This window comes from Tenrec ecaudatus, chromosome 17, assembly GCF_050624435.1.
Source record: "Tenrec ecaudatus isolate mTenEca1 chromosome 17, mTenEca1.hap1, whole genome shotgun sequence".
In the NCBI taxonomy this organism is placed as follows: Eukaryota; Metazoa; Chordata; class Mammalia; order Afrosoricida; family Tenrecidae; genus Tenrec; species Tenrec ecaudatus.
The window spans coordinates 60,733,888-60,746,943 of NC_134546.1; the positions used below are offsets into that span (position 1 = coordinate 60,733,888).

At 41.4% G+C, this 13,056-nt stretch overlaps 1 protein-coding gene across 5 annotated transcripts in view; it reads right to left on the reverse strand.

Annotated features, from left to right (window-relative positions):
- The window catches only part of GLCE (glucuronic acid epimerase), a 114,677-nt gene that overhangs the window by 43,767 nt on the left and 57,854 nt on the right, over positions 1-13,056 (reverse strand). For 3 of the 5 annotated variants that reach the window (XM_075535254.1, XM_075535253.1, XM_075535256.1), the window contains one exon: positions 12,015-12,106. The exons of the other annotated variants lie outside the window; for them this stretch is intronic. The gene's annotated coding sequence lies outside the window, so the exon portion shown is untranslated. The remainder of the gene's footprint in view (positions 1-12,014; positions 12,107-13,056) is intronic. 5 annotated transcript variants of the gene reach the window in all.

Here is a 13,056-nt window from a genome sequence, read left to right on the forward strand (position 1 = left end):
CCAAAATGCATAACCATACAGCAACAGTAATGAAAGCAATGATTCCTTGAAGGTAAGGGAGTAAGGGGGGAAGGGGAAGCTGATAGAAATGTTAACTGTAAAACCCCACACCAGGGGAACAAATAACAGAACTGCAGGTGAATGGATACATGTTAGGTAATGGTGTTAGATAAGGCAAATAAAAACAATATATTATACAATATAATAATAAGGGTTCCTGGAGGGCAGGGTGAGGGAGGGAAGGGAAGGGATAAAGGGGAGCTGATAAAGAGTTTAAGAAGAAAATATATTGAAACTAATGGTGGTAGCATTTGTACAATTATGCTTGATCTAAGTGAAATATGGATTGTTACAATATCTGTAAGAGCTCCCATTTAAATAAAATCATCATCATAATAAAAAGAAATGAGTCTCATCTTGATCTTTGATTTTACTTGAGGAGCTTTGTTTGGGGGAGGTGACGATGGTGTCTTCCACTGGCTTGACTGATGTTTGCTTTCAGATCATAAGAATAGCACCATGCAGAACAACATGGCTGGCCCCACTATGAGACATGATGCCCCTCAGTGACTAAGGGCGATACAGGGGACAGCACCGGAGACACAGTGTGGGAATTGCACCTGACCTGATCCCACCACACCGAGGCAAATCACTGGGGGAGTGCAGCGGAACAGCAAGGGAATGGAGTGGCAAGGTCCCCAGGGAATGCTGGAAGTGGACTTCGGGGCCAGGGCGTGGTGCCCCAACAGACTGGACTGGAAAACGCTCCTAAGGGCCAGCAAACGATCCCTGAACTAACTACAAGCTTTTCTCTTGTGAACTGTTTTATTCTGTTCTTTGTCAGTGGTTTGTTTTTGTTGTTTTGTTGTCTGGTTGTATACTGTTGCTTTGTTTTCCTCTGTCTAGGTTTCGTGCATGTTAGTGACTCCACAGGTCTGTCTGAATAGGACAGGCTGGATGAACTATCTGGAGGAAAAACAACGGGACCGACAGTTTTGGGGGGACTTGGGGTGGGGGGGTAAGGAAGTGGTGTTAACAAACCCAGGGACAAGGGAAAAACATGGGACCCCAAATGGTAGAGAAGGGGGAGTGACAGGCCTGGTGGGAAATGATCAAGGGTAAGGTTGCTTAGAGAAGAGGTATACTCTAGCCCAGGTGGCGATGAAGCATGGTAGTAGGGCAGGAGGAAAGTCAAGGGAGATGGAGGAAAGAGCTAGGAGTCAAAGGGCATTCATGGAGGTCTAGACAAAGACATGTACATGCAAATATATATAGGAGGATGGGGAAATAGATCTATGTGTCTATATTTATAGGTCAAGTATTAAGGTGGCGGAAGGACCTTGGGCCTCTACTCAAACACTCCCTCAATGCATGAATACCTTCTTTTATTAAATTGGAACTCTATGATGCTCACTCTCCCAACACAACGGCTGGAGCCAAAGTGGGTGAACAAGTAAATGTGGTGAAGAAAGCTGATGGTGCCCGGCTATCAAAAGAGATAGTGACTGGGGTCTTAAAGGCTTGAAGATAAACAAGCGGCCATCTAGCTCAGAAGCAACAAAGTCCACATGGAAGAACACACCAGCCTGAGTGAGCGAGTGGTCCCAAAGGGATCAGTTACCAGGCATCAAAGAACAAAAACATCATATCATTGACTGCACACCTCCATGATAGGATCGCTGAAGACAAATGGGTGCATAAGCAAATGTGGTGAAGAAAGCTGATGGTGCCCGGCTATCAAAAGAGATAGTGTCTGGGGTCTTAAAGGCTTGAAGGTGAACAAGCGGCCATCTAGCTCAGAAGTAAATAAGCCCACATGGAAGAAGCACACCGGCCAGTGCGATCACGAGGTGCCCAAGGGACCAGGTATAAGGCATCATGCAAAAAAAAAAAAAGATATAAGTGTGTGTATGTATGTGTATATGTATATATGTATGTATATATATGTATATATATATCATATTAAATGAAGGGGGAAGTGCAGAGTGGAGACCCAAGGCCCAAGTGTCGACCAATGGAGATCCCCTCATAGAGGGGTTTAGGAGAGGAGATGGGTTAATTAGGGTGTGAGGTAGTATCGATGAAGAACACAGCTTTCCCCCGGATCCTGGATGCTTCCTCCCCCCAACTACCATGATCCGAATTCTACCTTGCAGGGCTGGATAGGACAGAGGCTGTACACTGGTGCATATGAGGGTTGGAGGTACAGGGAATCCAGGGTGGATGATACCTTCAGGACCAAGGGTGTGAGGGACGATGCTGGGAGAGTGGAGGGTGAGTGGGTTGGAAAGGGGGAACTGATTACAAGGATCCACATGTGACCTCTTCCCTGGGAGAGGGACAGCAGAGAAGGGGGGAAGGGAGACTCCGGATAGGGCAAGATATGACAAAACAACGATGTATAAATTACCAAGGGCATATGAGGGAGGGGGGAATGGGGAGGGAGGAGGGGAAAAAAAAGAGGACCTGATGCAAGGGGCTTAAGTGGAGAGCAAATGCCTTGAGAATGATTGGGGCAGGGAATGTATGGATGTGCTTTATACAATTGATGTATGTATATGTATGGATTGTGGTAAGAGTTGTATGAGTCCCTAATAAAATGTAAAAAAAGAAAAGGAGAAAAAAATGATTAGGGCAAAGACTGTACAGATGTGCTTTATACAATTGATGTATGTATATGTATGAACTGTGAAAAGAATTGTATGAGCCCAATAAATTGTTAAAATTAAAAAAAAAAAAAAAGAATAGCACCATGCTTGTCACCAGTAATGACCTTGGAAAAGAAGTCTGGGTCGCTTTGGCGCTGTTCTTTCAAAGCCCCACATTATTTCCACTTGATGCTCTTTTTCCTGTCAGTCAGATCCTGAGGGACAAATTTTGCAGCAACCATTCTCATTCCCAAATATTCTGTTAAAATTCACTGAACCGAGCTCTAAGATAGTCCAGATAACTTCCCCAGCTCTTCAATGGTCCACTGCCATCTGTCTTTGAGCACAAGTGCATGAATTTTATCAACATTTTTCTCCTTTTAGGGAGTTGGCAGATGTTGAGAACGAGTTTGTCACCATTGACATTTCAACTTTTTTGAAATAAGAAAACCACTCATACACTTGAATTTTCCCCACAGCACTGTCCATGTAAGCTGTGTTCAACATCACAACAATTTTTGCAGCATTTTCCAGAGCAGGAGACAGAATTTCACAGACGCACACTATTCTCTTAAATTGGCTATCACAAAAAAAACAAGGTTCAAGCGAAACTGCTTTTATGAAAAAATTCACTGTGACCAGAGAGAACCTTCCCAGGCAATGCCACTGGGTGCACTAACTCAAAGCAAAGTTGCTGGTGCTCGCCTCGCTCGAAAAATGTGTACTATGGAAGCTTCATCTAGTGGAGCTTTTTCCTGTTTTTTTCTCTCTTACTTGACTAACAGTATTGATATGTCAACATATTACTCATAAATCTACTGCTGCTGAGTCGATTCCAATTATAGTGACCCTCACATATTAGATACAGGGAATTCTCCTCCAGCTTAAATAATGACGACACTGGTTTCCTGTAAATAAAAGGGAATAATGATAACGTGTAGTGTTGGGCTGTGATCTAGAGTTGGTAGTTCAAAACCAACAGTGGTAAAACAACAACAACTGGGCTTTCAACTCCTATAATCAGTTCCAGTCTCAGAAACTCATGGGGGCGGGGGGAGTGTCACGGAATCAACACTGACTAGATGGCAGTGAATTTGGTTATTTGGGTTTAATGATCATATGCAGTGGTCTGTTTACTCCTTCAAAGGTGCTTTCTCTTTTCACAGCCATGGAGTCCATTCCTCACAGGGACCCTGTAAGAAAGGTAGAACGAACCTCTTATCTATATTCTATCTGTGTATATAGAACAGGGATTCGCCTTCTCTCGCTATCTCATCTTTTCACAGCCATGGAGTCCATTCCTCACAGGGACCCTGTAAGAAAGGTAGAACGAACCTCTTATCTAATATTCTATCTGTGTATATAGAACAGGGATTCACCTTCTCTCGCTATCTCATCTAAGTAGAGTAATATGTGTACTTCTGTGTCTGGTTTAATTCACGGAGCACAGTGTTTTCAAGGTCCATCCAAGTTGTAGCACGTATGAATATTCTGTTCTCAGTAATATTCCGCTGTCTGTATCACCTTGTATTTATCCACTAGATCGCAGACTGCAGCCTTTCGTAGGGATTACAACCCAATGTAAAGCAGACAACCACCCTCACCGCCGGACCCACAGGTGACAGCGTGGTCAATGGAGCCAAGGTTGTAGTTGTCGAGGACCGTGTCCTCCTGGGTCCACAGCCAGTGCTCTCGGACGCAGCAGTCACGAGATCACAGCAACCCTCCCTTTAAAACACACACTCGTACAGAGGAGCCCTGGCGGTCCAGTGGGTTATGCTAGGCCAGCAGTTAGAATCCATTCATCCTCCTTGGGAGAAAGAAGACCCTACCCGTCCCCATGAAGATTTACCATCCCGGGAACCCGCAGGGTCAGCTCTCTCAGCCCTAAGGGTCACAATGAGTCAGGACTGACGTGCTGCCACTCAGTGCGGTTGTTTTGAGTCATACACACACAGATATATTTACAAAACACATGTATAACATAACCCACATATACACTTCTCCCCATTGCTATCTATTTAGCAGGCTTCTATCTGTTTAAGAACCCGAATCTATACAAAAAGCCCTTACTCGCAGGTTACACAAATGGATCCAAATGCTTCCATGTAGTCATGTTCTGATTTGGAAGGAATGGAATGAAAGAACTGGAATCCATTTAGGGATAAACTTTCCAGCTTAGCTTTGCTCTGACGATACCATTACTCCTCTGATGCTTTGTGAAACACTGTAGACAGAGTAAAACTGATACGTTACAAAAGTGACTGATGGACGGCATTATTTATTACTTCAGGTTTTCCTATGTTCGGCTTTGGTTCACTGCAAGACAGACAAGGTTTATACAGACTGAAGGAGCCTTGGTGGCATTGTGGTTATGCATTGGGCTGCCAACAAGAAAGTTAGCAGTTCAAAACCCTCAACCTCTCTATGGAAGAAAGAGGAGGCTTTCTATTCCCATAAAGAGTTACAGTCTTGTCGGACAGTATAAGACATGACAAAATAATAATAATAATGTATAAATTACTAACGGTTAGTGAAGGAGGGGGAGTGGGGAGGGAGGGGAAAAAATAAGGAGCTGATACCAAGGGCTCAAGTAGAAGGAAAATGTTTTGAGAATGATGATGGCAACAAATGTACAGATGGATGGATTGTGATGAGTTGTACGAACCCCCAATAAAATGATTCAAAATAAATAAAATACTAGTAAAACTTAAAAAAAAAAAAAAGGAGTGACAGTCGTGGAAACCCATGGGGGCAGTTCTACCCCAATCCTATAGGGTTGTTATGAGTCACCATCAACCCAGTGGTGTTGAGACTGGTTTTCTGGTTTTAAGGTTTATAAGTTCTTCATTAAAAGTTCCATTTATGATATTTATTCTAATTGAGTATTAAGAATTTTATCTCCCTTGTGGTTTCCAAGAACAGTGTCTGAGACCTTGCTGAAATCCCGTTTTAGAAAAGAAGTTTCCTGTGAGTCTCCTCTGGCTCATAGGCGCCATATGCACGAGAGAGGAACTGACTTTTCCTGAGGGGGGGGGGGGGTGTCTCTGTGCCTTTCTTCTGAGGTGCTTCTGGGTGAACTCAAATGGACATCCTGTAAGTTAATAGCAGAGCATGTCCACCATTATTAATCCCGAAGCACCAATTTATAAAATGCTCATAACTGGAAAAAAAGTGATGTTAGATCAAAGATCTAATTCTTATTCAATGTACCTACACATGAAACCGTTTAATTGCATAACCATAAAATGGTAATGAGCTTACAGTATATCACTATAGGCATATACACCCAAACCCAACCCCACTGCCATCAGGCGGATTCTGACTCAGACATACTCATTAGAACAGAGAAGAACTATCTCATGGGGTTTCCAAGAGTGTAAATCCTTAAGAAAGCACACTGTTCTCTCTCCCAAGGGTGGCTGGAACTGATGACCTTTTGGCTAGCAGCTGAGCATTTTAACTACTGTGCGACTGCCTGCCATTTACTCAATTCTGATTTAGAACTACTCCTTAGGGTTCCAAGACCACATACAGTCAAGGACTCAAGCACCGCACCACCAAGTTCACATATAGTTGCTTACCACCACTAGAATAGTTGATTTGGGCTGCCCATTCTAAAAATAAGAAGCCCTGGTGGTATAGGGGTTATGCATTGGGCTGTGATCCCCAAAGCTGGCAGTTCAAAACCACCAGCAGCTCCTCAGGACAAAGACTGGGTTTTCTACTCCCATAAACAATTACAGTCTCAGAAATCTGCAACAGGTCGTTATGAGTCAGCACTGACTTGGTGGCAATGAGTTTGGTAGTTCTAAAGATAAAAACAGAAACTATATCTTTATTATAGTGGATCTATCACCAACATAACTTCTAGCAGTAGAACCCCAAAGCTGGGAATAATCTGAGAAACGACATTCCGACCACTTTAATTACACAGACATACAAATTAAGATTTAGGGATGCCTAGTTCTGACACACCAACATTGAATAGAAATGAATACTTCAGATTTCTAGGACTGTTTTTCATTACAATCAAGTGCCTTTGCGGATCTATCTGCACATAAAAAAAGTAAATAAATCAGCAGACAGAGATCATGTCCCTTTGCCATCCCATTCAGTACTGCAATCTACTTTACACTGGAATGTTAAAGAAATAGTGAATGATTGGACTTTTTCCTTACCAAATTTCAACTAATATTTAGATCATTTTAAGCAAAATATCTTATATTTTGACTACTACATACTGAAATAATTTCTGATAAAGTTTCATCACACTTGATATGTGATCTACATCTACTCATATATGAGAATTTTAATATACTGGATATAATTATTAAATAACAATGACTTGTATATAGATACATTTATGTTAAGTGTACAATGACAGTAAACCAGTGAAAATGTTAAGAAAATGTCATACAACTGACAACAATTCCACAGTTTTTAATAATGACAAGACAAAACTAGGCCTTACTACAGGGCAAAACATCACTGAGACAAAGATGGTTTAATCACTCAGCAAATGGAATTTATTGATCTATCATAAAACAAGTCATTGACAAAACAGTTGAAAGCATTATTTGCAGCTGTGCGACAGTTTATTTCAGAAATATTATACTAAGTATCACTTATAAGAATTTAATTAAAATTAGACTAATAGTTACTGTAAATGTGTATTTTTTAGATGAATGATTTTATAACTAGAAGTAATGTTGTGATTAGGTGGCACTGAGTCAGTTCTGAAGCACTGCCAGACCCTGTGCCATTTTCATAGTTGCTATTTGGTGCCCGTTGTTACAACCTCAACAAAGACCTCCCTACAGGTCTTTCTTTTATTCGCTGCCCTCTACTTTACCAAGCACAGTGTCCTTCTCTTGATACCATGTCCAGAGTACATGAGATGAAATATCGCCATTCTTGATTCTAAGGAGCATTCTGGGTATATTTCATCTAACACAAATGCGTTAGACTAGATTGGCTAGAGAAACAAATCCAGTGACACTCATATATGTATAACAAAGATCTGTATTTCAAGGATTAATTATAGATCAAGAAAACATCCCAGTCCAGTCCAACTCAAGTCCTGAGTGCAATACTAGTCCCTAAGTTCAGTCTCACACACAATGATGCAGAATGCAGAAAAACCACAGGCTGGTGGGTGTAAAGTCATGTGGATCCAATGGCGGTGGTAACATCACAAGGTTCTGGCAGCTCTCAGAGTGGCCCACAACAGGAAGGTGAAGGCAGAGAGAGAGAGAGAGAGAAAGAGAGACTGGTCTCCAGAGACTATATATCTGTCATACCTCCAAGTGAGGTTATCAGGCTGTGACCTGATTGACAGGCTAAACGCCAGCCCTACACTTTTATATATCTTCAAGTTGATAGGAAATTATGTAACTACCACAACAGATCTGTTCAATTTTCTGGCATTCCATGTTATTTGTACTCAATATTCTTTGCCAATACTATAATTCAATGCATCAATTCTTCTTCAGTCTTTCTTATTGTCTGGCTGGTGTATACATAGGAGGCCACTGAAAATACCATGGCCTGGGGTCAGACACACCTTAGTCTTCAAAGCTATGTCTTTGCATTTAACACCTGAAAAGAAGTCTCCTGCAGTAAATCTGTGTGATACTATTTCTCTTTGATGTCTTGACTGCTGTTCCCTTCCCGTGGGTATTGATTGTGAATGCAAGTAATCAAATGAAATCCTCGACAATTTCAGTATTCTCTCCATTTCTGATGATGGTGATTATTGGTCTGGGTATGACAATCTTTGTTTGCTTTATGTTGTGGTGTTTAGCCATAGTTTAGGCTGCAGTACTGATCCTCATCAATACTGTTTCAAGTCTTCTTCACTTTCAGCAAGCAAGGTTGTTTCTGAAACTGTAAATCTTGATGGGAGCAGGCAGTCACCGAATTTCCCTCATGGGCGATTAAAGTAGTATGTACTTAATGTACTTTTACATGATCTCTTTTGAGGATAAAGCTTGGAAGTTTACTTTATTAGTATCTGTACTACCTAAAAGGAGACCTGGTGGCACAGTGTTTAAGCACTCGGCTGCCATCTGCAAGGTCAGCAGTTCAAACCTGCCTACCACTGATGGGAGAAAGATGTGGCAATCTGATTCCTTAATGAGTTACAGCTTCGGAAACCCTATGAAGCCAGTTCTAGTGTAGAAATTGACTTACCAGTAGCAGATTTGTTTTTTGGTTCACGACCCTTAAGGCTATACAATGACACTGATTAGGATCTACATGTTAAAAATTGAAATTCTTTATTAGCCTGAATACTTTCAAAGACATGAGCAGAGAAAATTCTAAGATAAGCGAATCCCAGCCCTTTTCAGCCAGCCACAAAGACAAGCAGCACCTTTGATTTAAGGAAGAAATTCTGGCCATGACTTCAACACACATATATCTCACTTCAATGATACTGTCAAGCCAGCAATAGCCCAGTATTTAATTTTTAAAATGAAATATTGTATGACCTAGAAAAATAGAAGTTAAGGTTATATGGAAGAAAAGTATCAAATAAAGTGAATTTTCTTTATAGGTTTAATTTGCTTTTAAATACTACAACCGAAACATAAATTGCATCCTTAAATCTCATCAAACAGAATGGACCTCCTCCCAACACCCTTGTTCTATCTGCTATCCCTATAGGATTGATAAACCTATATGGACTTCATTTACTGAAAACCAGCAAAACTCATTTCATAACTTCAAGAGGCTAACACCCCCCCCCCACTCCACAGCACCTCTGATATACCCTGATATGAACAAACAAAACCCAAATCCATCGGAATGATCACTACAGGTTTGCCAGAATAATACACATCTTAATACAATATAGAGGGCCCTGATGCAGCAAGACCTCATATTGTCTGCCCACCAACAGCTCTCCAAAACTGGCACAGCTGTCTTCTGCTTCCTTAGACTCCTGTGCTTTCCAGCTTAAGTCTTCAAGCCCTACGTGTGTCTGAGCGAGAGTCCCAGGACTGATGAACCTATGGAGTCAGCAAGGGGAATAAAGGTTTGGGGGAAGGGGACACCGAGGTGGTGACGTGGTGAAGGGGCAATGATGTCAAGGACATAGAAAAAGAATGTTTGGAAACTGTGGTAGTAAATGTACAATTCTGCTGGGTGTGACTGAACTATGGAATGACTTGATGTATGTATTAATCCCAATTAATAATAATAATGTTACATGTAAGAAATAAGTAAGTTACTGATGGTCATTTTAGTGTGGCTAGACCATGGATCACTTTTATTTTAGTAAGTATGTTTTCTTTCTACACTAAAAATAAAATAAACATTTAGAGTGTGTTGGAGAAAAAAGACAGATAGCTGACGGTCTGACATTGGTAGAAACAAAAGCTTTTGCAGTACTTACCAATAGCACTCATAGTTTAAAAGTAAACTCTTATTCATAAGTCAGTCTATGGATTTTTCAGGTGTTCTCCAAGCCCAACTGAGTCTGGACCACTGCAAAACACGTTCTGGTGCGGTGCTGTTGAGTTCGCTGTGACTGGGCGCCCAACGTGCGACAGAATGAAGCACAACCCAGGTCTGCACTGTCTCGTAATTGCTGTGTTTGGGTCCCTTGTTGCAGCCATGCTGTCAATCCATCTCCTGAGGGCCTTCTTTCTCGCTGCCCCTCTGTTTTCCAAGCACGATGCTCTTCCCTAGGGACTGGCTCTCTCCTGACAACATGTCCAAGGTATGTGAGATGAAGCCTCACCGTCCTTGCCTCCTTACACTAAGGATGCAACATTCTGGCTACACTTTTACCAAGGCAGACTGATCTGTTCTTTTGACAGCCCATGTCACTTTAATGATTCTTCGCCAGCACCAGAATTCTGATGCATGGATTCTTCTTTGGTCTTTCTTATTTAATGTCCAATTTTCATATGAGTATGAGATGATTGGAAATACCATGGCTTGGGTCGGGCGCACCTTAGTCCTCAAAGTAACATCCTTGCTTTTCAACATTTTAAAGAGGTCTTGTGCAGCAGCAGATCTTCCCAATGCGATGTGTCATCTGGTCTCTTGACGGTTGCTTCCATGAACGTTGACTGTAGGTCCAAGTAAGACAAAATCCTTGACAAATCCAATCTTTTCTCTGTTCATTTGTGCAAGCATAGTGCTAAGTTGGCCCCAGTAATTCACGGAGGCAATGAAAATTCTTGTCAGTTTCTCTGCAGCTTAATCTTATCTACCTTCCATAATTCAAATGTACAAGTACTTTCATTCTAAATCCAGACTGGTTTAAATATACAAGGCATGATGACTAGGTAGCTTAACATTTAGGAAGACTGGTATCTAGCTCATATATATAAAAAACAGTAATTTGGAGATAAAATTTTCAGATACGAACTATTATTTTTCTCAAACTCTATTTGTTTCAAAGGGATTTCATGTTTATACCACCAAAATGTATCGCATCCACACAGTGACACTAGTATGACACTGCAATGATCCATAGTGCATACCCCAAATCGGCATCAGTTGCCTTCACCTACAGTCCCTCACGTCTTAAAGGGCAGTTAATGTCAATGTCAGCCTGTTACTAAAAGACAAAAGAAAGAGAAGATGAAGAAGTCTGACTACTTTTAGTAAAGACAGGTTTTAGGCAAGGCATTTCTGCCAATAAACTAAGAAATATTCAGAAGTAGAAACTTTCCAAATGGGAATGATAAAATACAACTGGTAAGGAAAGAGAGTGTCCGCCTATTTCCCCCTCTCTTTGTTGCCCTTACTGAAAACAATCTAATCCACAGCATGGTGGTGTACAGAGAAAAGATGCAAAGCACTTTTATTTTGGGGGATGGGGGCAGATGTCCAGTTTTCTCTCTCTTTAATAAAAGGGGAAACAATATTAAATTCATTTTGTAAAAATGCAAGCAAAGAGACACATCTCACACAAAGTTCTTAGTAAGCATATCTCAGGTTACACGTCACATAAGAGGGGCTCTCTTTCAAACCAGACCGGGCTTTATACAATCAAAATTCCCAAACATGCTTGACTTGATTATAATTACCTGGCTATAGCAAAAACAGCCTTTTTTTTTAAACATCAGATTGTGGTTCCTAGACCTGAAATCCCTTTACTTGGCATTGCTTGAAAATCCTAATTCATATGACATGTTTAATATACAAGCATTTTTCTTCAGGAGAGCTTGAGAAGCACGGCAAAAAAAAGACCATTCCAGGCATCTGGAAGTTGTCATGTGAAACATTAATTCAAAGAGTAAAACAAGGCCATATTTCAGAGGTCAGTATCTCTAGACTGAAAATTAAAATGTTTTTTAAAAAGCACATTAGAATACAAGTCTGAGAAGGAATATTAAACAATCTTACCTTAATCAAATAAAGGAATCTCAACTCTAGTATATCTCTGGCTTCACACACAAAATATATTTGAATCAAAACTTCAGTTTCTTGGCAAATTCCTAGAGAATGAAATGAACAACCTATAAGTCAAGTCCCAATGCTAGGCAAGATGGGGTATGTACACTTTCATCAGCCTCTGCAAGAGAATACAGCTAAACAAGATGGTGATGAGGATGGGGTTCAAAGTCATCTTTCTCAGCAGTCCTCCTGGAGGTCAAGGACAAGAAAAGGTTGTCTTATACCCCATCAGATTCCACAGACCCTGAGGATCCCAGGAGGCTCTCCCATTTATGGCAGGAGTAACGCATTGACATTCCTGCATATCACTTCTTCCTGAAAAAGCAAGTCCTCCTATGACCCTGGGAAGACGAAACTCTTTAATCAAAGTGGAGAAGGCCTTGCTTATGTCATCCATTGGACCACGCACACCACAGAAAACTTAGGAGTGAAACCTTGGATTTACCACCCCTTAACTTGACCCATCGGCTGAGCCCCACAGAAACAACTGGAACTGTGATCTCCCTGAAGTCCCAAGTTCTTCTTCAAAAGGCAATGAAGGCTTTAGTTCTTTCCGGCAGGACCTCCCCAGTTGGAGAGTAAAATTTCAGCAAACATGACAACGTCTGGAATGCCCTAGCTCAACAGGTCTGAAATAGCTGTGTTCTGTCCAGGGGGAGGAAAAGTGCAGAAGAAACATTCATTGTGTGTCCAGTAGGAGTCAGCGCTCCAATACAACTGATTAGAAATGACACCAAATCCAGGCCAAGTAGAATCCACTTAGAGCACACTGCTCCTTAACTAAGCCAAGGACAACTGTAACGGGAAGAGCCAGGCTGGATGTGCGGTCCTCGCGACTTCTCTGCTCGGCATACTGGGGCTTGCAGCTAGCAATGCCAGAAACATGTCTTTAGCCTGTGCCGCGGTGAAAGGCAGAAAGTTCTTGGGCTCGAACCTCCCAAGTTATAGAAACTTTAAGACCAGAGTTAGAACATGTCAGGGAGCCGGTCTT